At 43.4% G+C, this 26,445-nt stretch overlaps 1 long non-coding RNA gene across 1 annotated transcript in view; it reads left to right on the top strand.

Moving 5' to 3' along the window:
* Nucleotides 1-26,445, top strand: part of LOC132209522 (uncharacterized) — a 42,057-nt gene that overhangs the window by 2,003 nt on the left and 13,609 nt on the right. Inside the window, exon 2 of the long non-coding RNA XR_009445651.1 lies at nucleotides 24,683-24,762. This is a non-coding gene — a long non-coding RNA (uncharacterized LOC132209522). The remainder of the gene's footprint in view (nucleotides 1-24,682; nucleotides 24,763-26,445) is intronic.

Here is a 26,445-nt window from a genome sequence, read left to right as displayed (position 1 = left end):
AAAAGTTCCAAAATTCTACCATTCATTATGTGTACAAGTGCTTTCTAATATGTCTCCTGAATGGTCTGGCCTGTGTTTTAGGCAATGCCTCCAGTTTTAGAATTCCCAACCAGTTGAAATATTTGTCTTTATCTACCTTGTCTTTCCCTGTTAATATCAATACTGTCTATATTGAGCAGTTTTGATATTAGAATTGATTTTTAAACTTGAATGCATAATTGAGCATAATTGTGTCATTAAGATAGGAAAATTAAAAATGATCTGTCTTTTCAAGATCTAGCAAAGATGTAATTTCAATTAAATTGTATCAATAGATTGAATTTAAAATGACTTTATTAAATCATTGTTGGTAAGATATTTAATCACTTAAGGCAGTTTGCTAAATCCAATCCTGCTACAGTATGCACACACATGTTTCCTAGTTGCAGTTATTGGACAAGAAGAACATCAGCTGAATTTCCCTGCTTCTTGTCGCTTATGGCAGCACAGTAGCAATAGACCAGCCACTGCTCCAGCTGAAATAAAGTCATTAATGTAGAATGCCAAACCCTGGTGAACCTTTTTTGTAAGCAGAACTGGGGCTACAGGATAGGGAGGGAATTAAATCTGTCCTCTGCCTCTGCACCCCATACCCATGCAGACACACCCCATGATTTGTTTTGGCTCAGACCCTCACCAATCAAAACATTGATGGAGCTCTAAATATTTCTTGCCTACACATCAGTTTGATTTTAATTTTGTTAGAGGCTTGAGCTTAATGGAAAAGGAATCCGGCAATGAGTCAAATATTTATAGCTTTTATTTCAATTTTGCAATGATTAAATATGTTCTTGTTGCAATTATTACTAAAATGTTTCAATTTATTACTTTAAAATAATTTGCTTTGGCAAATCCCTGAGAGTTAACAATTCAATTTGTTGTGATTGCCATGTTGTTATCTAAATTCCCTGTTGTTACTAATGCTAATTTACATAGGCTAAAACATAAAAGCTTGGATTCTAATTGTAAGGTTCTGCATCAGAATAGCCCTAACTAATATAATCCCACCTAATGAGTGGATTTCATTGAAAAACAGTGTGTTTGTTAGTTTGTTAAAAAGCTTTTGGTGTTGTGGTGTGATGAATCCAGTGTAATAAAGCTTGTCTTGATAGATGCAATCTGTTGTGATACGACCAAGCCCAACTATTACTGGTACTATTCAAGAAACTGCAATGACAACCCCTACCCAGTCTGACATCACCTGAAGCAAGACAGGAAATATTCAAATAAAAATAAAGAACTGGCTAGAAATCTGAAACAAAAGCAGAAAAGTGCTGGAGAAAATCAACAGTATGACAGCTTCAGTGGAAAGAGAAACAAAGTTAATATTTCAGATTAATGATCTAACATCAGAACCAAGGAAAAGTTACAACTGTAATAAATCGATTCTAGGCATATAAATGGGGAAGTGTGGGAATGTCTGCAATAGAGTAGAAGATAGGATGAATTAAATGATAAGAGTTAGTTGTGCAACTCCACATGACGTGGTGGTGGGTCAAGTAAAGAAATGAGATAAAGAATAAGACTGAAGGGTGAAAAATAAACAAAATTGCAGAGATATAATTTGAATTTTTTAAATATCCTTGCCTGATGTCTTATGGTTCCCAGAAGCTGGAAATAATCTCATTTTTAGACAACTTGGTTCAGTTGAATCTCTTAATCAATATGAAGAGTGTAGGGGCATTCTTAAGGGAGAAATCAGGAAGGCAAAAGGGGGATACGAGACAGCATTGGCAAATAAACTTAAGGATAATCTAAAGAGATTCCACAAATACATTAAGAACAAGTGGGTCACTAGGGAGAGGATAGGACCTCTTAAAGATCAAGGAAGTCATCTTTGTGTTGACCCCCAGGTGATGGGAGAGATATTAAATGAATAGTTTGCATTTTATCAGAGATAATGGGAACTGCAGATGCTGGAGAATCCAAGATAATAAAGTGTGAAGCTGGATGAACACAGCAGGCCAAGCAGGAGCACAAAAGCTGACATTTCGGGCCTAGATCCTTCATCAGAGAGGGGGATGGGGTGAGGGTTCTGGAATAAATAGGGAGAGAGGGGAAGGCGGACTGAAGATGGAGAGAAAAGAAGACAGGTGGAGAGGACAGTATAGGTGGGGAGGTAGGGAGGGGATAGGTCAGTCCAGGGAAGACGGACAGGTCAAGGAGGTGGGATGAGGTTAGTAGGTAGGAAACGGAGGTGCAGCTTGGGGTGGGAGGAAGGGATGGGTGAGAGGAAGAACAGGTTAGGGAGGCAGAGACAGGCTGGACTGGTTTTGGGATGCAGTGGGGGGAGGGGACGAACTGGGCCGGTTTTGGGATGCGGTGGGGGAAGGGGAGATTTTGAAACTGGTGAAGTCCACATTGATACCATTGGGATGCAGGGTTCCCAAGCAGAATATGAGTTGCTGTTCCTGCAACCTTCGGGTGGCATCATTGTGGCAGTGCAGGAGGCCCATGATGGACATGCCGTCTAAAGAATGGGAGGGGGAGTTGAAATGGTTCGCGATTGGGAGGTGCAGTTGTTTATTGCGAACCGAGCGGAAGTGTCCGCAAAGCGGTCCCCAAGCTTCCACTTGGTTTCCCCAATGTACAGGAAGCCACACCGGGTACAATGGATACAATATACAATATAACAGGTGAACCTCTGCTTAATATGGAAAGTCATCTTGGGGCCTAGGATGGGGGTGAGGGAGGAAGTGTGGGGGCAAGTGTAGCACTTCCTGCGGTTACAGGGGAAGGTGCTGGGTGTGGTGGGGTTGGAGGGCAGTATGGAGTGAACAAGGGAGTCACGGAGAGAGTGGTCTCTCCAGAAAGCAGACAAGGGTGGGGATGGAAAAATGTCTTGGGTGGTGGGGTCGGATTGTAGATGGCGGAAGTGTCGGAGGATGATGCGTTGTATCGAGGTTGGTGGGGTGGTGTGTGAGAACGAGGGGGATCCTCTTTGGGCGGTTGTGGCGTGGGCGGGGTGTGAGGGATGTGTTGCGGGAAATGCAGGAGACGTGGTCAAGGGCATTCTCGACCACTGTGGGGGGAAAGTTGCAGTCCTTGAAGAACTTGGACATCTGGGATGTGCGGGTGTGGAATGCCTCATCCTGGGAGCAGATGCGGCGGAGGCGGAGGAATTGGGAATAGGGGATGGAATTTTTGCAGGAGGGTGGGTGGGAGGAGGTATATCTCTGACCCCACCACCCAAGACATTTTTCCATCCCCACCCTTGTCTGCTTTCCGGAGAGACCACTCTCTCCATGACTCCCTTGTTCGCTCCACACTGCCCTCCAACCCTACCACACCCGGCACGTTCCCCTGCAACCGCAGGAAGTGCTACACTTGCCCCCACACCTCCTCCCTCACCCCCATCCCAGGCCCCAAGATGACTTTCCATATTAAGCAGAGGTTCACCTGCACATCTGCCAATGTGGTATATTGTATCTATTGTACCCGGTGGGGCATCCTCTACATTGGGGAAACCAAGCGGAGGCTTGGGGACCGCTTTGCAGAACACCTCCGCTCGGTTCGCAATAAACAACTGCACCTCCCAGTCGTGAACCATTTCAACTCCCCCCTCCCATTCTTTAGATGACATGTCCATCATGGGCCTCCTGCAGTGCCACAATGATGCCACCCGAAGATTGCAGGAACAGCAACTCATATTCCGCTTGGGAACCCTGCAGCCCAATGGTATCAATGTGGACTTCACCAGCTTCAAAATCTCCCCTTCCCCCACTGCATCCCAAACCAGCCCAGTTCGTCCCCTCCCCCCACTGCACCACACAACCAGCCCAGCTCATCCCCTCCACCCACTGCATCCCAAACCCAGCCCAGCCTGTCTCTGCCTCCCTAACCTGTTCTTCCTCTCACCATCCCTTCCTCCCACCCCAAGCCGCACCTCCATTTCCTACCTACTAACCTCAACCCACCTCCTTGACCTGTCCGTCTTCCCTGGACTGACCTATCCCCTCCCTACCTCCCCACCTATACTCTCCTCTCCACCTATCTTCTTTTCTCTCCATCTTTGGTCCACCTCCCCCTCTCTCCCTATTTATTCCAGAACCCTCACTCCATCCCCCTCTCTGAAGGGTCTAGGCCCGAAATGTCAGCTTTTGTGCTCCTGAGATGCTGCTTGGCCTGCTGTGTTCATCCAGCTTCACACTTTATTATCTTAAATGAATAGTTTGCATCTGTTTTTATTGTGGAGAAATAAATCGAGTCTAGAGAATGCAGAGAAATAAACTTTGACGTTTTAAAAACAGTTGACATTACAGAAAAGCAAGTTTGGGAAGTCTTAGAGAATATAAAGGTGGATGAATCTCCAGGACCCGATCTAACAAAACCCAGAATGTCGTTGGAAGTAAGAGAGGAAATTACGAGACCCCTTGCAGAAATATTTGCATCATCTATAACTACAGATGAGGTGCCTGATGACTCAAGGTTGGCTAATGTTGTATGTTTGGCTGAGAAAGGAGAACCTGTCTCTGTAAGGAGAAACCAGGAAACTAGAGACCTGTGAGTCTGACTTTGGTTGAGGGTAAATTGTTTGAGGTAATTATCAAAGATAGGATTTATGGACATTTAGAAAGGCAAAGATTGATTGGTGATAGTCTGCATGGTTTAGTGCAAGGAAAATCATCTCAGAAATTACCAAAAAGATTGAAAGAGCAGTAGATGTAGCTTATTTGGATTTTAGTAAAGCATTTGACAAGGTTACGCATGGTGTAATAATTGGTAAAATTAGATCATATTGGATTCAGGGTGAGCTTGCCAATTAGATACATAATTGGCCTAATGGCAGGAGATAGAGAGTAATGGAGGAGAGTTGCTTTTCGGACTGGAGGCCTGTGACCAATGGTGTTTCAAGGAATCAGTTCAGGATCCTGTTTTGTTTGTCATTTATTTAAATGATCTGAATGTGAATATAGAAGGCATGGTTAGTAAGTTTGTGGACAACACCAAAATTGGTGGCATAGTAGATATTTTCATAGGTTTTCTAACATTACAAAGGGATCTTGATCAACTGGGTCAGTGGGCTGAAAAACAGCAGATGGAGTTCAATCTGATGAATGCAAGGTATTGCATTTTGTTGCAACAAACAAGAGTAAGGCTTATACAATTAATAGTAGGGCCTTGGGTGGTGGTGTTGAACAGAGGGACCTCAGAGTGCAGGTACATAATTCTTTGAAATTTGCATCACATATAGACAAGATGGTTAAAAAAAGCTTTTGACACACTTGCCTTCATTGCTCAGTCCTTCGAGCACAGGAGTTATGAAGTCATGTTGAGGTTGTGCAGGACATTGGTGAGGCCTCTTTTAGAATGCTGTTTCCAGCTCTGGTCACCCAGTTATAAGAAGGATATTATCATGATGGAGAGGGTTCAGAAGAGATTTACCAGGATGATGCCAGGTATGGAAGGCTGCGTTATAAGGAAAGGTTGGATAGGCTGGGACAGTTTTCACTGGAGCGTGGGAGATTGAGAAGTTTATAAAGTAATGAGAGGTATAGATACGGTTAATGGTAGGTGTCTTTTGCCTGGAATGGGAGATTTCAAGACTGGGGGCACATTTTTAAGGTGAGAAGAGAGAGATTTAAAAAAGACATAAGAGGCAACTTTTTTACACAGAGGGCAGTTTGCGTACAGGATGAACTTCCTGAGTAAATGGTGGATGTGGGTACAATTATAATGTTTAAAAGACATTTGGATAGATGTGAATAGGAAAGGTTTGGAGGGATAAGTGCCAGGAGCAGGCGGGTGGGAGTAGTTTTATTTGGAATTATGTTTAGCATGGACTGGTTGGACTGTAGGGTCTGCTTCTGTGCTGTATGACTGTATATTGCTGCAACTGTACAAGGCATTAATGAGATTGCATCTGGAGTGTTGTGTATAATTTTTGTCCCCTTGGATTGAGAAGAGATGTCGTTCCTTTGGAGGCAGTTCAGAGGAGATTCACTGGATTGATTCCGCAGTTGAGGGATTTATCTTATGGAGAGAGTTAAAGTCTATACTCATGAGCATTTAGAAGAATGAGAGGAGATCTAACTGAACTATGTAAGGTGCCAAATGGATTGACAAAGAATGCGTAGAGCAGATGTTTCCTCATGTGGCAATCTAGAGTGAAAGGTCATAATTTTAGGGTAAGGTGTAGCAGATTTAAGACAGAAATGAGGAGAAATTACTTCTCTCAAAGGATCATGACCCTGTGGAATTCATTATCTAAGAGTGTGGTGGATGCCAGAACTCTTCAATAAACAGAGAGCAAATAGACGATTTTTATTTAGTCATAAGTTGAAGGGTTGAGGAGTGTGAGCAGGAAAGTTTGAGGCTGAGATAATATTGGTATTGATTTTATTAAATGGCAGAGCAAGTTCGAGGAGATAAATTGTCTACTTCTGCTCCTAGTCATTGTGGTCTTATGTTGCAAACCTCTCTAGTAAGCCATAATCGTAGTAAATGTGAGTAAATATGATGTTTTATGAGCAACCAATTCAGCTAAAAAGAGTTGGTACACTGTGGAACCCTTTTTCTCATTAAAGTGTGACTTGATATTGAAAAGGTTGGGAACCACTGGTATATACACATAGGAATATAGTTCCTAACTTTTTGGAATAGTATAACAAAATAACATTCTTTCTTTAAAAGGTGTAATGCATTAAATGTCAATGTTCTAATAATTTACTTTTTTACATTGTGTCACAACTAAAGATCTTAACAAACAGCTTATAATTAAACGGAGCTCCTTATGAATCTTCACATCGAGTCCAGAGACCCTTTCTCGGAACTGATTGTACCTAGGAAAAGTTATATAATGCTGAAGATAGAGTGGAGGAGGATGTCAAGAGTAAATAATAGGTAGAGATGGAGTCCAAAAAGAGAGAGAACAGCAATTGGCCACATAAATTAATGTGTAATGGTCAGCCCTGGGGAATCAATAGGGAACATTAGCAGCTGACAGTGGGTTTTTTGTGATGGCAGCCCATGTGATGTCGAGGCCTGATGTGTGGGAGTTGAGGTAATATTGTGGGAAAAGGTGCCCAGGTCTTAAAAAATTATTGAACTTGATATCGAGTCTTGAAGGCTGCAGAGCCCTCAAGCAGAAAATTAGATAATGTTCTTCCAGCATTTTGCTGAGCTTCACTGGAGCACTGAAGCAAGCTCAAGACCAAGATGTTAGCCAGGGAGCACGGTGGTGCACTGAAGTGGCAGTCAATAGGAACCTCAGGGTCATATCATCTCCCAGTGTAGATATTTCCTTGACACTGGGGAGACAAAACGCAGACTGGGCAACTGCTTTGCAGAACACTTACATTCTGCATGCAGAAATGACCCTGAACTTCCTGTTGTCTGAGACTTCAATATAACACTGTGTTCCATGGCTAACATCTCAGTCTCGAGCTTGCTTCAGTGCTCTAGTGAAGTTCAGTGAAATGCTGAAAGAACAGGATCTCATTTTCTGCTTGGGGACTTTGCAGCCTTCAGGACTTGATATCAGGTTCAATAATTTTGAGACCTGGGCACGTTATCTCATGGCCTTACCTAACCCTCACACATAAGGCCTTGACGTCACATGGGCTGCCACCACAAACAACCCACCGTCAGCTGCTAATGTTGCCTACTGATTCTCCCAGGCTGACCATAACACACTAATTTTGTCTGGTCAATTGTTGTTCTCTCTCTCTCTGGGCTCCATCTCCACCTATCATTTAATCCTGACACCCTCCCCATCCCATCATCAGCAAATATACCAAGCTTGTTCTAGGTACAATCAGTTCTGAAGAAGGGTCTCTGGACCCAAAATGAAGACTCATAAGGAGTTCCATTTAAGGTTTTTGAAGAAGGAACAAAGAGGATTAATGTTTCAGGTTTGGTGACCCTTCCTCCAAAACATTAACTCAGATTTTTCTTCACAGATACTGCCAGATCTTCTGAGCTTTTCCAGCAACCTCCATTTTTGTTCCCGATTTACAGCATCCACAGTTCTTTTGGTTTTTAACTAAGAGCATTGATGAGGGCAGGGCAATGGACATGATCTATATGGGCTTCAGTAAGATGTTTGACAAGGTACCACGTGGTAGACTGGCTATCAAGGTTAGATCACATAAATAGAGGGAGAAGTAGCTGTTTAGATACAGAATTGGCTCGAATGTAGAAGACAGAGGTTGGTGGTGGGGGGTTGATTTTCAGACCTGAGGCCTGTGACGAACAGTATGCCACAAGGATCGGTGCTGGGTCCACTGCTTTTCGTCATTTACGTAAATGATTTGGATGTGAATATAGGTGGTATGGTTAGTAATTTGCAGATAACACCAAAATTGGAGGTGTTGTGGATAGTGAAAAAGGTTACCTCAGAGTACAACAGGATCTTGATCAATGGCCAATGGACCAAGGAGTGGCAGATGGAGTTTAATTTAGATAAATGTGAGGTGCTGCATTTTGGTAAGGCAAATCAGGGCAGGACTGATACACTTAATGGTAAGGTCCTAGGGAGTGTTGCTGAACAAAGAGATCTTGAAGTGCAGGTTCATAGTTCCTGAAAGTGGAGTCACACATAGCTGGGATAGTGAGGAAGGCATTTGGTATGCTGCCATTATTGGCCAGTATATTGAGTATAGGAGTTGGGAGGTTATGTTGGAGCTCTGCAGGATATTGGTTGGGCCAGTACTGGAATATTGCTTGCAATTCTGGCCTCCCTGCTATAGGAAGGATGTTGTGAAGTTTGAAAGGTTTCAGAAAAGATTTACAAGGATGTCTCCAGGGTTGGAGGGCTTCAGCTGTATAGAGAGGCTGAGTACACTGGGGCTATTTTCACTGGAGGATCAGAGGCTGAGGCGTGACCTCAGAGGCTTACAAAATCATGAGACACATCATTAGGGTAAATAGTGTATTTTGGAAAGGCAAGTCATCAATTAATCCTATCTTGAAGCACATTGCAAATTCTAAAATGCCCTGCTGTCGGATGGTAGTGGAACATATTGCTCAAATAACTGACCGCAATACACTTTATGAACTCATCTTGCAGGCTACATTTGCCAATCTGATTCATTCAATCTATATGAGAATTGAAATCACTCATAATTATTGCAGCAAGCCCAGGTAATTTCTTCCTATATACTGTCTCACAATATAGTTACTGTTATGGGGCGGGGGGTGGTAAGGAGGGGTGTGATGGTGTTAAACAACTCCACTTTCTACCTTTGCTGTTTCTTATCCACCCAAACACGTTCTATATCTTGATCTTCTGAACTTAAATTATCTCTTGTATGAAGTATCCTTAAATATTTAGATCCCAACTGTGATTGCTGTCAATTATCTGTTCAGTGACGCCCAGTTTGGGTTCTGCCAGGGCCACTCCGCTCTTGACTTCATTACAGCCTCAGTTAAAAAATGGACAAAGGAGCTAAATTCCAGAGATGAGGTGAGAGTGATAGTCCTTGACGTCAAGGCTGCATTTGTCCAAGTGTGGCATTAAGGACCCCTAGCAAAACTGGAATCGATGGGTATCAGAGGGCAAAGTCTCCACTGGTTGAAGCCATACCTGGCACGTTGGAAGATGGTCATGATTGTTGGAGGTCACTCATCTCAGCTCCAGGACACAACTGCAGGAGAATTCCTCAGGATAGTGTCTTAGGCCCAACCATCCTCAGCTGCTTCAGCTATGACCTTCCCTCTATCATGAGGTCAAGAGGGTGGATGTTTGCCAATGAGTGCACAATATTCAGCACCATTCAAGGTTCCTCAAAAACTGAGGCAGTCCATGTTCAAATGCAGCAAGATCTGGACAATATCCAGGCTTAGGCTGACAGTGGCAGGTAACATTCATGTCACACAAATGCCAGGCTATGACCATCACCAATAATGGACAGTCTAACCACCGTCCCTTGATATTCAATGGTGTTACCATCACTGAATCCCCCACTGTCAACATTCTGGGGTTACTATTGACCAGAAACTCAATTGGACTCACCACATAAATACAGTAGCTACAACAGCAGGTTAGAGGATACAATTGCTGTGATAAGTAACTCACCTCCTGACTCCTCAAAGTCTGTCCACTACTTACAAGGCACAAGTCAGGAATGTGATGGACTATTCCCCACTTGCCTGGATAGGTACAGTTTGAACAACACTCTCAAAACTTGATACGATATATAGCCACAAGCATCCACTCTCTCCACCAGCAATACTCAGTAGCAGCAGTGTGTGCTATTTACAAGATGCACTGCAGAAATTCACCAAAGATCCTGAGACAACACCATTTGAATCTATGATCACTTCCATCTAGAAGGATAAGGGCAGCACATGCATGGAAACACCACCACCTACAGCTCCCCTCCAAGCCACTCACCATCCTGACTTGGAACTATATCACCATTATTTCACCATCACTGGGTCAAAATCCTGGAATTCCCTCCCAAATAGCATTGTTGTCAATCCACAGCAGGTAGAATGCAGCAGTTCAAGAAAGCAGCTCACCACTACCTGGGGAATGGGCAATAAATGCTGGCCATCCAGCAATACCAACATCCCGTAAATGCTGGCCACCCAGCAACAGCGACACCCCATAAATGAATTTTTAAAAAATTATTATTCTCAAATAGCTAACATGTTACATTTTTTCATGTTATTAATTCATTTATTTAATTACACATTCAGCTTCAGAAGGCAGAATGTTATAGGGCTCTGAACAATGCAAGAATATGGGAGAAATATATGAGGACCTGACCATGCTCTTTCTCAATGTTGAGAACAACTAGTTGCATGTTCTAAACATTAAGACATAACTCTCACTCGGAATGGTGGGTGACATGTCTATCACTGGGGCACATTGTTCATTATCATTCTCATTAGCACCAAGTCTCACCTTACTAATATGCAGATTCCAATCATGCCACAGAATGCATATAAATCCATTGCTGAAAATTCCTAATATAAAAGTCAGAGTGGTTATCTGGTGGCTCTAGATTGCTGCTAGCTTATCCAGACCACTGTCTTGAACATCTGCCACCAAGATTTCAGGGCAGCAGCCACACATAGAACATAGAACAATACAGCACAGAACAGGACCTTCAGCCCTCGACGATGTGCCGACCTGTGAGCTAATCCAAGGCCATCCCCCATACTAAAGTCACACAACACCAAGTTTTAATCCAGCAGGTTTATTTGCAGTCACAAGCTTTTGAAGTGCTGCTCCTTCATTAGATAAGGTGAGGGAGGGGCACGGCACAAAATATATGGACAAGAGATAATGGCAAGATCATTCCACATAGTTAAAGTGTCAATAGATGGATACGGGTGGTGTGAGTGGAGTGTTGATGGACTGAATGACGGGTCTTTGCGGGTGGTCAAAAGCGTCAAACGGTGTGAATAAAATGTCAGTAGCTGAATAACCAGGATGTTGCCTGGTCTGGAGCGAAGGCCTTAAGAAGAAAGGCTGAGGGACTTGGGTCTGTTCTCATTGGAGAGAAGGCCAAAAGGAGATTTAATAGAGACATACAAGATGATCAGAGGATTAGATAGGGTGGACAGTGAGAGTCTTTTTCCGAGGATGATGACATCAGCTTGTACGAGAGGGCCATAGCTACAAATTGAGGGGTGAAGGATATAAGACAGATGTCAGAGGCAGGCTCTTTACTCAGAGTGTGGTAAGGTCATGCCCTGCCTGCCAATGTAGTTAACTCAGCCACATTAGGGGCATTTAAATAGTCCTTGGATAAGCATATGGATGATGATGGGATAGTGAAGTGGTTGTATTAGTGAGGTGATAGAGCAAAAGACCTCATTAACATGAACATCATTGACTGACACTTAAGAATCAGAAGCACATGAATATTAGTGGAGCAGCCTAACTTTGCTGAAATTTTGATTATTTCCCCTTTTTTAAAAAATTGGTGCTGTGCAGAACCTATGATAGCCCTGGGAAGTATATAATTTGCTATCTTTGTAAATGCCATAATTCTGTTTTGAGTGCAGAGCTCTATAGAAGATGTAAACTGCGTAAATCACAGTGTTTAGAATGTTGTAACCGACAATCACTCTAAGCTGTATATATGCCACATTAACGGACACTCACATCTGACACATCATAATATATCAGAGACCCACAGCAATGTGGTTGACCCTCAAATGTCCTCAAGGCAATTAGGGAAGGGCAATAAATGCTGCCTAGCTAGCGATGCCCTCACCCCGTAAATAAAGAAAAAAAAAACTCATAGTGCATTTGTGGACTGTAATGCTGCCCCAAACTTTGAGATACATTGATAATTGTCAGCGCAGTGCAATGTAAAGGGCTACTTGAACGCAACCCACAGCAGTTCACAGACTAGATCAGGTAGCATTTAAGGGTTATTTGCTTATCCTCTTAAACCTGCACACACACAGCATCCTTGCCTTGTCCTGACTAGCTTAGCCATTGTCTTAGAGATAATGGGAACTGCAGATGCTGGAGATTCCAAGATAATAAAATGTGAGGCTGGATGAACACAGCAGGCCAAGCAGCATCCCAGGAGCACAAACGCTGACGTTTCGGGCCTAGACCATTCATCAGAGAGCTCTCTGATGAAGGGTCTAGGCCCGAAACGTCAGCGTTTGTGCTCCTGGGATGCTGCTTGGCCTGCTGTGTTCATCCAGCCTCACATTTTATTATCTTAGCCATTGTCTTACCTTGCTTTGTCTTGAATTGCCTTACCTTGCTGTGTGTGATGCCAGGTCTTTTAGTGCACTGGCATCTCAACCAGAGCTTAAAGGCTCATATTTTATTTTCTGTCTATTATTTTTATGTCTATTTTTTCTTGTTATTTAGTACGTACACAGAGCCAGGCAGCTAATCATGCTTGACAGTAGTGAGCAGTGCAGGAAGTGGGCAGCTGCCTGTCTGGCACAGTGCTACATCAATGGCACATTTACAGCATGTGCCAGCTGCCTGCACAGCAAACACTCTGCATGTGCTTCAGACAAATGGCCATTACTGGAAGTCCATGTGGAGCATTCCACAGTCGAGTCAAGGCATGCTGCTCAGAGTCAGGATGTCCAGTGCAGTCAATGCAGGATATTGGGAATGGTCATTCGACCGTTTAGAGTGGCCACAATCTGGCTCTTTCTCACGACAGTGTGCAGATAGGGCTACAGTCAGTTGGTACATTCAGTTCAAGTAGGCATGGGATTTATGGATCGCCAAGTGGGGAGCAATAAGGAAAGCGGTGATGGGTCTGGTCAGCCATGCACCAGGGCTATCCATCAATGTCAGACAACGGAGTAGGGAACAGTCATTCCTGGGGTCCCTTAATTGAGTATTGTGATGGATAGAAACAGGCATTGTAGTGACAGGGAAGTAGAAGGGTTCAGAGCTGGGGAGAGGATGCCAAAACCTGGTGTAGTGATTTTAAAGTGGTCAGCCAGGTGGACCTCAGAATATGAATTCCCTGATTGGGGCTGTTCATCTGGTGCAAACAGGGAGCATTCACTGACAGATAAAGAGGAGAGTCTGACATTCTGACAGAGTTGGCTCTGAGAGAGCTGGACCAGCGTCAAGAGCTTTCCATGTGTAAGTAAAGGGTGAATTGGTGGTGGGATGCCTGCCTCTATGGAGTTATTTCAGTGGTGATGAAAGTAAAGCACATTCCTGAAGAAATTCACTCATAACAATGAGTTGGGGTGAGTATTTCTGGCATCATGCCTTTATTTCGGAAACTTGACTTGTTCAACCTTGCTGTCGAAGACTGGGCATTGAGGCAGATGAAAAGCAACAAGTAATTCAGCTGACAGCTTGGGGACCCAAAGATTTTTTCGGTTATTAGGAGTCCTACTTTCGCTGAAGCATCAGATTTTAAAACCGTTCAAGAGTTAATGAATTTAGTTAAGGAATATTATAACCCCAAGCCTCCTGTAATTCTGAGATGCTATCATTTTTACTCGGCAATTTGAGAACCAAGGGAATCCACATCAGGATTTCTGACTAGGTTAAGACACCGTACAGAGACATGTGATTTGGCTTAAACCTTAATGAGATGTTGAGAGATCATTTGGGATTAATGATAACTGTGCGAAAGCACATACTAGCTGAAGTCCATCTGGACTTAAAACAAGTGCTACAGCTGGCATTATCATGAGAAAATGTGGCAAGTGGAGCATATGAGTTGAAGGGTATTCCGATGGAAGTGGACACCCTCACAAGTCCAACTGAGATTGAAAACACCACATGAGTGAAGGCAATTGCATAGTCACATTCAGGACATATCCCGAATGGAAGGACTCCAGGTTAGCCCACAGCAAAACCCCAAAACAAAGCCAAGCTTCAACCAAACGGTTAAAATTTTCTTCAGGATCCTAGCTGGCAAGCCATTGTAGTCGCTGCCGGTATGCAGACTTGAGACAGCAAAGCAGTCCTACTAGGCCTAAATTAAGAGAACTCATAGTCTGTTATCCAGGAGAGTGCATACCCTGGAATGTCCATCTGGTTGGAGGTTGATAATGGTGCAGCCATTTCAATAATCACAGAAGCAGTATTTCACAAATTTCATTCTGGACTCCTACCCTTGAGTTTACACAAGACTTCAGCTAGACTGACAACCTCCTACCAGGAAACCTTTACAGATAATGGTACAGTTTTGGTTCCAGTCTCTTATAGAACATAGAACATAGAACATTACAGCACAGTACAGGCCCTTCGGCCCTCGATGTTGTGCTGACCTGTCATATCGATCTCAAGCCCATCTAACCTACACTATTCCATGTACGTCCATATGCTTGTCCAATGATGACTTAAATGTACTTAAAGTTGGTGAATCTACTACCGTTGCAGGCAAAGTGTTCCATTCCCTTACTACTGTCTGAGTAAAGAAACTACCTCTGACATCTACCCTATATCTTTCACCCCTCAATTTAAAGCTATGCCCCCTTGTGCTCGCCCTCACCATCCTAGGAAAAAGGCTCTCCCTATCCACCCTATCTAACTCTCTGATTATTTTATATGTCTCAATTAAGTCACCTCTCAACATTCTTCTCTCTAACAAAAACAGCCTCAAGTCCCTCAGCCTTTCCTCGTAAGACCTTCCCTCCATACCAGGCAACATCCTAGTAAATAGCTCTACCAAATAAGATTTGTATTTGACCAGAGAAAATGGGAACTGCACATGCTGGAGAATCCGAAATAACAAAGTGTGGAGCTGGATGAACACAGCAGGCCAAGCAGCATCTTAGGAGCACAAAAGCTGACGTTTCGGGCCTAGACCCTTCATCAGAAAAGGACACAAGGTGCGTGACACAAAGGTGCCAGGATGGAAGAGAGATAACAAGGTGTAGAGCTGGATGAACACAGCAGGGCAAGCAGCATCAGAGGAGCAGGAAGGCTAACGTTTTGGGCCTAGACCCCTCTTCCTTTTCTGATGAAGGGTCTAGGCCCGAAATGTCAGCTTTTGTGCTCCTAAGATGCTGCTTGGCCTGCTGTGTTCATCCAGCTCCACACTTTATCTCTTTTATATGCATTTGGCCAAATACATTTGAGGATTGGTCACATGCACAGATAATTCCAAATAAGGCACACGCTTGGCATGGAGACTGGCATATAAAGAGCTTGAAGAAATCCCTTTGTTCAGTATAACTTCAAAGATTAATGTTGCAAGAAGTACTTGCTGCAACTCTCCCAGGCAGTAACGTTTGAGTTTAGTTAAAGAAATTAGGGTAGTGAAAGACAGTGATTGAGATATCCATTGTAGTTAAAAGTGTGTGTTATTTGTTTAAGTACTTAATAAACTATTTGTGGTTTTTATAGAGTCTTAAGTGTCTCAGCTGTGTCTTCATCTATTTATGTACTGTTGTCTCTCAGAGGTGGGCAACAGAATTGACATGCAATGCATCCCTGTATGGCATAAGGACAGTATTAACTCATGCAGCCCAATGGGAAGGAACATCCTGTAGCATATACGTCCAGGACTTTAGTTAATGCAGAATGTAAATATGCCCAGATAGTGAAGGAAGGTTTGATGGTCGTACTTTGAGTCCGGAAGCTCCACCAATACCTTTACCAACATAAATTTGTAATAAGAATGGACCACAAACCCTTCCCACCCACCTTCATGCAAAAATTCTATTCCCAATTCTTTTGCCTCTGTCGCATCTGCTCACAGGATGAGGCATTCCACTCCCGCATATCCCAGATGTCCTCGTTCTTCAAGGACCACAACTTCCCCCCAGCAGTGGTCGCGAACACCCTCAACCGAGTCTCCTGCATTTCCCGCAACTCATCCCTCACACCCCTCTCCCGCAATAACTGCCAAAAGAGAATTCCCCTAGTCCTCACATGCCAACCTCCGCATACAACGCATCATCCTCTGACACTTTCGCCATCTACAATCTGACCTCACCACTAAAGACGTTTTCCCATCCCCACCCTTGTCTGCCTTCCGGAGGGACCACTCTCTCCAGGATTCCCTTGTCTGCTCCACACTCCCCTCCAATCCCACCACACCCAGCACTTTGCCCTGCAACTGCAGGAAGTGTTACACTTGCCCCTACATCTCCTCACTCACCCCCAACCCAGGCCCCAAGATGACTTCCCACAACAAGCAGATGTTGACCTGCACATCCGCCAATGTGGTATACTGCATCCGCTGTACCCCTTGTGGCTACCTCCACATTGGGGAAACCAAGCGAAGGCTTGCAGACCGCTTTGCGGAACACCTCCGCTCAGTTCGCAATAAACAACTGCACCTCCCAGTCATGAACCATTTCAACTCCCTCTCCCATTCCTTAGACGACATGTCCATCATGGGCCTCCTGCAGTGCCATAATGATGCCATCCAAAGGTTGCAGGAACAGCAACTCATTCTGCTTGGGAACGCTGCAGCCCAATGGTATCAATGTAGATTTCACAAGCTTCAAAATCTTCCCTCCCCCACTGCATCCCAAAACCAGCCCAGCTCGTCGCCGCCTCCCTAAACTGTTCTTCCTCTCACCTATCCCCTCCCCCACCTCAAGCCGCACCTCCATTTCCTACCTACTAACATCATCCCGCCCCTTGACCTGTCCATCCTCCCCGGACTGACCAATCTCCTCCCCACCTATAATCTCCTCTCCACTATCTTCTCCTCTATCCATCCTCAGTCCGCCTCCCCCTCTCTCCCTATTTATTTCAAAATCCTCTCCCCCTCCCTCTTTTCTGTTGAAGGATCTAGGCCCAAAACGTCAGCTTTTGTGCTCCTGGGATGCTGCTTGGCCTGCTGTGTTCATCCAGCCCCACACTTTGTTATCTCGGATTCTCCAGCATCTGCAGTTCCCAATATCTCTGATCACAAACCCCTGCTATGTCTACTTAAAGAGAACAAGACAGTGCCTCCCATAGCTCCAGGCCAAATTCAGCAGTGGTATCTAATACTTGCCCACCCCCACCTTAAGCTGGCAGATGTACTGCTGGTAATACCACCACTGGAAGTGTCTACACACACTTCCAGTAACACAGTCATAGAGTCCTACAGCATGGAAACAGACTCTTCAGTCCAACTAGTCTCGGCCGACCATGTTCCCAAACTAAACTAGGCCCGCCTGCCTGCGTTTGGCCCATAATCCTCCATAGCTTTCCTATTCTTGTGCTGATCCAAATGTCTTTTAAATGTTATAACTATACCTGCATCTATCACTTCCTCTGGTAGTTCATTCCACAACTTAGCCACTGTCTGTGTAAAACAAAAAAAAGTTGTCCCTCATGTCCTTTTTAAACCATGGTCCTCTCCCATTAAAAACATGCCGTCTAATTTTTGACTCCTCTACCCTGGGGAAAAGACCTTTGCTATTCATCTTATCTATGCCCCTCATGATCTTTTAAACCTCTATAAGGTCACCCATCAACTTCCAATGCTCCAGTGAAAAGAGGTCCCAGCCTATTCAGCCTATTTTTATAATTCAAACCCTCAATTCCCAGCAATATCCTGGTAAATCTTTTCTGAACCCTCTCCTGTTTAATAACATCCTTCCTATAACAGGGTGACCAGAACTGCGCACAGTACTCCAGAAGAGGCCTCACCAATATCCAGTACAACCTCAATATGACATCCTAACTCCTGTGACAATATCAGACTTCGGACGCAGAAAGATCCAGTCCTGGTAAAACTGAAACTGCTGGTGGCGATGGGGAAACCAAAGGGCCACCATAACCAAAATTGAATGACATTTTGACCCAGAGAAACCAGATCACAATACGGGATGGTATATTATTATGACGGGCAAGAATGATTGTCCCCAGTAGAGGTTGCTGCCAGAACTCCTCCAGGTCATCCAGGGGGTTCCAAAGTGAAGATGTTGGTGAGAAGTTTTATCCAGTGGCCAGGCTTGGATGCAAACATACCTGCATTGGTGGGGCATTGTCCACAGTGCCAACAAAGACAAAAACTACCACCAGCAGCTCACCCACATTCATGGGAATGGCTGGATAAACCTTGTACTCAGTTACATACAGTCCTTCCAAGGGCTCAATGTTCCTAGTAATTGTGGACGCCCACTCAAAATGGCTGGATGTGCATAGAGTTCATCAAACAGGGGGCAGACAATAGAAAAACAGTACACATCTTTTACAATACATGGGAGTGTTGGTCACAGATAACAGTCACTGTTTACCAGCAGGGAGTTTGAATTTCCCAAAATCAAATGATATTTGACATATTAGACGGTTCCAAACCATCCACCATTCAATGGTCTGGCAGAAAGAGCAGTCCAAACTTTGAAGGGAGGCTTAAAGAAACAGTCTGTAGCTTCACTCAGGACCAAACGGTCCTGGTTCCTGTTTGATTATAGGACCACCCCTTATGCAACTGCAGGGACAGCTCCAGCAGAGTTGCTAATGGGGGAGAAGACTGCACCAGGTTAAATCTGATCTTCCCAGATGTGGGAAAGAGGGCAAAACAGCACCAGGATTACCAATGCACTAGACTCCACTAAACGAGAGAGACAGTTTACTTTAGGGTACGGAGTTTAGTGCAGGAGCCAGGAGAATGGCACTGCATGGGTAGGAGGTATGGTTGAAGGGAGGTCAGGTTCAGTGACCTATGAACTTCAGGTAGGTGCAACAGTCCTGAACAAGTACACAGATCATATGGAAGGTGAAAACTCGCAAATGGTGCGGGAGCAAAACATGCCCCAGCTCCTCAACTGCCTTTTCAACTTCTCTGGAACCCATGGATTCTCCCGCTCTGACAAGCTTTGAAGGGTACCTCAGAATCTGAGATGGACATATCAAATGTTACTGCCTCAATGCCTTTACCACCTGAAGAGGAGAATGAATTTCTTGTGTGTGCCCCGGCACAAGAGGCAAGCTAGTTTGCATTACACACTACCCATATCTGAGGCAGAGTTGGAAGAACCTGACCCGGTGCTAAAATACGCCGACAAAGCTACATGAGAAAGAATCAGCCTGTGTCCTTGGACCCAGAGGTGGAGGTTTGTAGTGACTGTAATAAGGTCAGCCAAGTGGACCTCATGGAATATGAGTTCCCTGATTGTGGCTGGTAACCTGGACTTTCTTCCACTCTCTTCCATTGGGCAGAAGATGCAAAAGTTTGAAAACATGTATCAACAGATTCAAGACCAGCTTCTTCCCTGCTGTTATCAGACTTCTCAATGTACCTCTCATATTTTAAGCTTAATCTTTTCCTACACCTTCTCTGCAACTGTAACACTATATTCTACATTCTACATTCTGTTCTTTTGCCCTAATGTACTTTTGTGAGATATGGTTTGCCTGGAAACCATGCAAAACAATACTCTTCACTGTATCTTGGTACATGTGTTGATAATAAGTCAAATTAAATCTTACCCACTAGTCACCAAATTCAGGTCTCTCACTCCCACTTTCTATTCCTTGCAGACTACAACTACAAAATGTAAGTATTTATTCCAAAAATACATTTTATTCATAAAAAGTCTTTTGTACATACACAGTTACTGAAGCTCTGTACAGTCTTTGCAAACAAACATTGGAATTTGGCATTCCATGCATTTGCAAAAAATCTCGAGGCATTTCATACCTATACAGGATTATATTGCATATATTTTAGGCACTGAGAAGATCTTATAACTGAATGGAACTCCATGGTACTTTGGAAGCAAGTCATTAAATGGTAGCCTTTCCCCACTGCATCTTGGCTGTAGCTGCCCCAAGCTTTAGTGCATCCCTCAGCACATAGACATGGACAGTAGAATGCACCAGTCAGCAACACTCAGTCAGGGTCAACTCTTTGCACTAGAAAGCTAATAAGTTTCAGGCAGACCAAAAAGTGTCCTTCAATGAGTTGATGATCTTCCAAGCACAGACAATGTTTGTTTTGGATGTGTTTCCTAAGAAACAGATCATTGAACACAGAGTGCAATATCTCCAAATTTGTCATGACACAAAACTAGGTGGGGAATTATGAGTTGTGGAGAGGACATAATGAGGCTTTAGGGTGAACTAAGCAAGTTATGTGCATGGTTGAACGTGATGCAAAATAACATAGATAACAAAGTGTGAAGCTGGATGAACGCAGCAGGCCAAGCAGCATCTCGGGAGCACAAAAGCTAACGTTTTGGGCCTAGACCCTTCATCAGAGACCCCACCCCCCTCTCTGATGAGGGGTCTAGGCCCGAAACATCAGTTTTTGTGCTCCTGGGATGCTGCTTGGCCTGCTGCGTTCATCCAGCTTCACACTTTGTTATCTTGGATTCTCCAGCATCTGCAGTTCACATTATCTCTGATGCAAAATAACATGCCTGAAGGTGCAAAAACAAAGGAGTAGCAAAAGTGGAGGATTTCAAGTACTAGAATTGGCTCTGATGGCCAAAGGGCTGATTTGCTGATTTCATTCCACCCCAGTGCTATTTTCCCAGAGGCAGAATGGGGTACATTAGGGATACCTGCAGGTAGTCAATCAATGGCCTCTTAAGGTTTCTTAATAAAAGCCTGGGATTAGGGTGTAACATGCTGGGATTGGAGGCAACACATTTGGATTCGGAGCAAAATACTGGAGTTGGAGTAACAGACTGGGAAAAGAGACAACACACTGGGATTCAGGGCAATGCGCTAGGATCAGGGGTAACATTCTGAGGTCAACGTATATCCCAGGCTCAGGGATGAACCTTCTGGATCCGTAGTAGCAGGTAGGTTTGGAGTAATATGCTGAAAGTAGCATAAAAATATCGGCAGATTGGGGCAACAGCAACATTCAGAGATAACAGACCAAGATGAGGGGTAACACACCAGGATTGGGCATATATTACACCTCACTAGGATGGTGCACTCAATATCAAGTATGGAGATTCCTATCAAAGAAGTTAATTATCTTAAAAAGTACACAGAATTCCCTATTTACCTGACTTTCAGACCAAATTCCTCTGGGATCAGTGACGGTGCCCTGGGATCAGTGACGGTGCTCTGGGATCCAGTGATGGTGCTCTGAGATCGATGACAGTGCCCTGCCATCAGTCAATGATGGTGCTGTAGGATCAGTGACAGTACTGTCAGTTCAATTTTGCTTTTTGATTGTGGGTTGTACTCTGGGATCAAGGTTAGTATTCTATAATCAGTGATAGTACTCTGGGATTAGTGACTGGTGCTCTGGATTAGGGTAATGCTGTCAGTTCAGCCCGCTTGTATTGGGGTCTGAAGACTCAAAACATTAACTCCAGACCTGCTGAGTTTCTCCAGAAATGTTAGTTGTTATCTCAGATTTCAAACATCTGCAGTTCCTTACTTGATTTCAATTGGACTGCTTGGCTCATTATTGCTTCTGGCCTTTGGCACTGTGATCACAGATGACTCAGAGTCAGTTTTAGGTTCACACTCTGGGTTCAACTCTGTAATCTAAATTAACACTTTGCTACTGCATAAAGTGATAAAGAATTTCATGACACCATGAAAACACAATATAATCATCTACAGCAGCACAGGGACCTTGACCTGCACTTTTGTTACAATAGTAGATAAATTTCAAAGTTCTTAATTGGCTGTCAAGTGCTTTCGGATATCATGAAAATAACTATATAAATGCAACTTTTTAAATAGCTGAATTCCTTGCATTGCAACTTTTAATAGATTTAGTACCACCTGTTCTAAAAAACCTCCATTGGAAGGGAACTCGTATTATCTCTATACTTATCTGGATCTTACTGCTTATCTTGATTTGTCCATTAATCTTCTTACTCACTTTGCATCATAGAACAGTTACTACACAGAAGGATGCCATTCGGGCCATGATATTTATGTCAGCCTTGTAAGGAACGACTCCTCTAGTCCACTACAGCTCCACCAGTTATGTAAAAATAGGTTTCTGTTACATTGCCAGTACTTATTCTGCTATCAGCTTATACTAGCATATTTTGGTTCTCAGCCAATATCCCTATTTACTGTCAAGACCCCTCATGATTTTGAAAATCTCTAACAAACTAACATAAGGGTCTTCAACCTATTTACGTAATTGAAGTCCTGTTCATCCCTTGAACTATTCCCATGAAATCTTTGAGTTTATCTTCATATAAAATCATACAGTCCAGAAAGAGGCTATTTGGCCCAGACTGTTTATAAGAACTATCTAATTGGTCCCACCAGAGTCATAGAGGTATACAGCATGGAAACAGACCCTTCAATCCACCTCTTCCATGCTGACCAGATAGGCTAAATTAATCTAATTCCATTTGCCAGCATTTGGCCCACATCCCTCTAAACCCTTCCTATTCATGTACTCATCCAGATGCCTTTTAAATGTTTAAATGTAATTGTTCCAGTCTCCACGACTTCTTCTAGTAGTTCGTTCCATACACACACCACCCTCTGTGTGAAAAAGTTGTCCCTCAGGTCCTTTTTAAATTTCTTCCCGCTCTTAAACCTATACCACCTAGTTTTGGACTCTCCTACCCTGGGAAAAAGACCTCTGTTATTCACCCTATCCATGTTCCTCATAATTTTATAAACCTTTATGGGGTCACCCCTCAGCCCCTAATGATCCAAAGAAAGTAGCCCCAGCTTATTCACCTTCTTCGTATAACTCAAACCCTCCGATCCCGGCAACATTCTTGTAGATCACTTTAGCACCCTTTCAAGTTTAACAACATCTTTCCTATAGCAGGTAGACAAAAATTGAATGAAATATTCTAAAAGTGGACTCACCAATATTCTGTACAGCTGCAACACGATGTCCCAACTCCTATACTCAATATGCCGACCAATAAAGGAAAGCGTGCCAAACACCACCTTCACTACCCTATCTACCTGTGACTCCACCTTCAAGAAACTATGCACCTGAAGCGCTAGGTGTCTTTGTTCAGCAAAGCTTCCCGGGCCCCTACCATTAACTATGTAAGTCTTGCTCTGGTTTGCCTTATCAAAACCCACCGCCTCACATTTATCTAAATTAAATTCCATCTGCCAGTCCTCTGCCCACTGGCCCATCTAGTCAAGGTCCCATTGAACTCTGAGAACAACCTTCTCCCTCACCCTCTGTCTCCAACCCTCAATCCAATTTTGTATCCAATTGGCTAGCTCCCCCTGGATTCCACATGATCTAACTGTACTAACCAGTCTACCATGCCCCTGGACTGATGTCTCCCCAGCTGACTTCTCTGTGATTTTCAGTTTGGTTGGACTTGACCATGGGTCAATCCTCATTCTGCAAGGATATGGATCACCGGACCCTGGTTAAAACAAGCGTCTGACTGACTGACTGGGGCCAACCCTCCTGTCTGAGATTAGATGATACCTTAGACTGAGTGTTGTGGCATCCTTTGACTGACTGTGGTCCTTCTCCAAACCCCTTTAACTTTCAAACATGGCTATTTGATCGAAGGATATTCTTTGCATTGACTATGTATCCTTTTGGCACATTGTTCTGGGTGTGAGCTCGATGTAGCAAGGTGCTGTCCAGCAACATGCTTCTCCCTTGACTGTTCAGTGCTACCTGCCTTTGTGTCTGTGTTAAACAGCAGGTCAAATCAAAGACTCTGTAATTCTGTAAGTTTTATTTGTACTAATGTATTAACAGGCAAGAAAACCCAAAGATGCTATGACTGTCCAAGTAAGTGCAAAGTGGCTGAGTTCCATGAAAGCAAGCTATGAGATATATAATGCATCTTATTCAGATATATGAAATGGTGTACATCCCTGTGTGCAGAGATACCTGGCTGAAGCACTGCAATGTAAAGTTTCCTTGAGCTCTAAAGTGCAGTGCAGTGGTCAAGTGCTGAAGTGCATTATGAGTTAATCTGAGATCGGCCATGATGATGTGGGAGGCTGGCGTTTTGTCAATGCCAACTTCCTTAATTGAAGGGTGGAAGTTATCACTGGCCATAGAGCATGCAATGAGATGTCATTGAATGAATCTTAAGGTGAAGGCCCAGAGAAGGAAGCAACACCTGCATCTGCCAGGAACTGTACTGACTTTCAAGGCAGAAATTGGTTACATCTGGCTTCTCATCAGTGCATGGGAGGATTGTAAACTGTGTATAAATTAGCTAATAATGGGAAGCAAATGCATATAAATAAGGTGACCTCTATGAATGAGATTTTAGATCTTGCTGTTTAAGCTTCAATTTGTTGAGAATCAGATTTTTCATTCATACCTTATTTCTCCACATTTCTCACCATTGTCCTCACTGCTGAGTGGCTGGGAAAATTTGCTCAATGTTTCCTCTTGTCTGTCAGTCCAGGACTAAGGAACACTACTACAAAATTTGGGGTCATCCTTTCAAGACAGAAATGAAGAAAATTTTATTCTCTCAAAGGTTTGTGCAATGTTGAAATTTTCTGGCTCAAGAGGCAGTGAAATAGGGTAATTGAAAATTTTTAAGGGGACGGGGGTGTAGGGAGATTTTTGTTATGCAGGAGAATTTTTTGGTAATAGGGAATATATGGTCATTTAAAACTAGCAAATTAACCAGGATCTTCTTTAATGGCAGAACAAACATGAGGGGCAGAATGGCCTACACCTGCAACTATTTCATATTTGTACATACGGCAAACTTTGTTATAACTGGCACCTTATGAACAGGGCTTTCTCAATAAACTGGTAAAAATTATCTACCTCAAATACCTCAAAGTTTTCTGTACAATTCTATCCCATTATTGCAGTTTTTAAATTTATTTACCTCAATTTAAATACACTTAGTGTTCAATCACATGGCCACTGGAAATATCAATAGTTGATTCAATTTTGAGTCAATTTCTCCTCAAATTCAGCAATGTCCAAATAATCAGTTGAGGGCGAGAGTGAGAAGGCTCTCTGCCAGTAAGTTTCATTTAAGGCAAAGTTGCATTATTATTTAAGTGATTTACACTATAAATAGAGTCATATAGCATGGAAACAGATAGTTCTGTCCAACTCATCTATGCCGACCAGATATCAGAATCAGACCTATTTGCTAGCATTTAGCCTACAATGCATTTTAAATGTTGACATTGTACTGCCTCCATCACTTCCTTTGGCAGCTCATACTATAAGCTTCACCACCCTCTGCGTGGAAAAGTTATCCTTCAGATCCTTACCCTCTCACCTTAAACCCTTGTCCTCTAGTTTTGGATTCCTCCTCCTTAGGAAGAAGACCTTGGCTATTCACTCTGTCCACGCGCCTCCTGATTATCTGGAATGATTGTTCAACTGGCACAGGACTGGTCCCATAGGTACCGATTAATAAGTGCTTCGAAATTCCTGCTCATGGGTTACTGGGAACAATAATTTCTAATAGGGACGTAGCACCTCCAAGCGTAGGTTATTGGCACTGCAACAGTTATATGTTAAGAGGTAATGGGAACTGCAGATGCGGGAGAATCCGAGGTAACCAAGTGTAGAGCTGGATGACCACAGAAAGCCAAGCAGCATCTTAGGAGCGCAAAAACAGATGTTTCGGGCCTAGACCTTCATCAGAAATGGGTCTCACCTTTGGTCTGTTAATCATGTGATAAACTATTTATTAATCAAGATGCTCTTTAAGAGCTAAAAGAGCTGACAACACCTACTGAGTGAGGCTTTTTAAAATCTTTGTTCAGATGCATCGTTACAGGTTGATTGCTACCAGATATAGAAGAGTGATACAGTCCCTGCCTCTGAGCCAGAAGGCCTTAGGCGCAAGTCATAACACATCTAAACAAGCTGACCTTTTAAAAAAAAAAGCAGCACCCAAATAAACTACAGCCATAAACAGGAACTAATCTTCCCACTTCAGAGACATGATACATGTATCGTTGGATGATAATTAATTTAGTTTAGCTTTTGGGGCACTAATATGAATCGTCATTATAAACCTTATAGTGAAGAAGAGGCCATTTGGCCCATCAAGTCTGCACTGACTCTCTGAAGAACATCACACCTGGACCCAGGCTCCCACCCTATCCCTGTGTTTCATTTGAGTAATCCACCGAGACTACTTAGCCCCAGACACTACAAGGCAATTTAGCATGGCCAATCCACT

The sequence above is a fragment of the Stegostoma tigrinum genome, chromosome 4, assembly GCF_030684315.1.
Source record: "Stegostoma tigrinum isolate sSteTig4 chromosome 4, sSteTig4.hap1, whole genome shotgun sequence".
NCBI classification, from domain to species: domain Eukaryota; kingdom Metazoa; phylum Chordata; class Chondrichthyes; order Orectolobiformes; family Stegostomatidae; genus Stegostoma; species Stegostoma tigrinum.
Note: the sequence above shows the minus strand (reverse complement) of the source record. Positions and strands in the feature narration are given on the sequence as shown.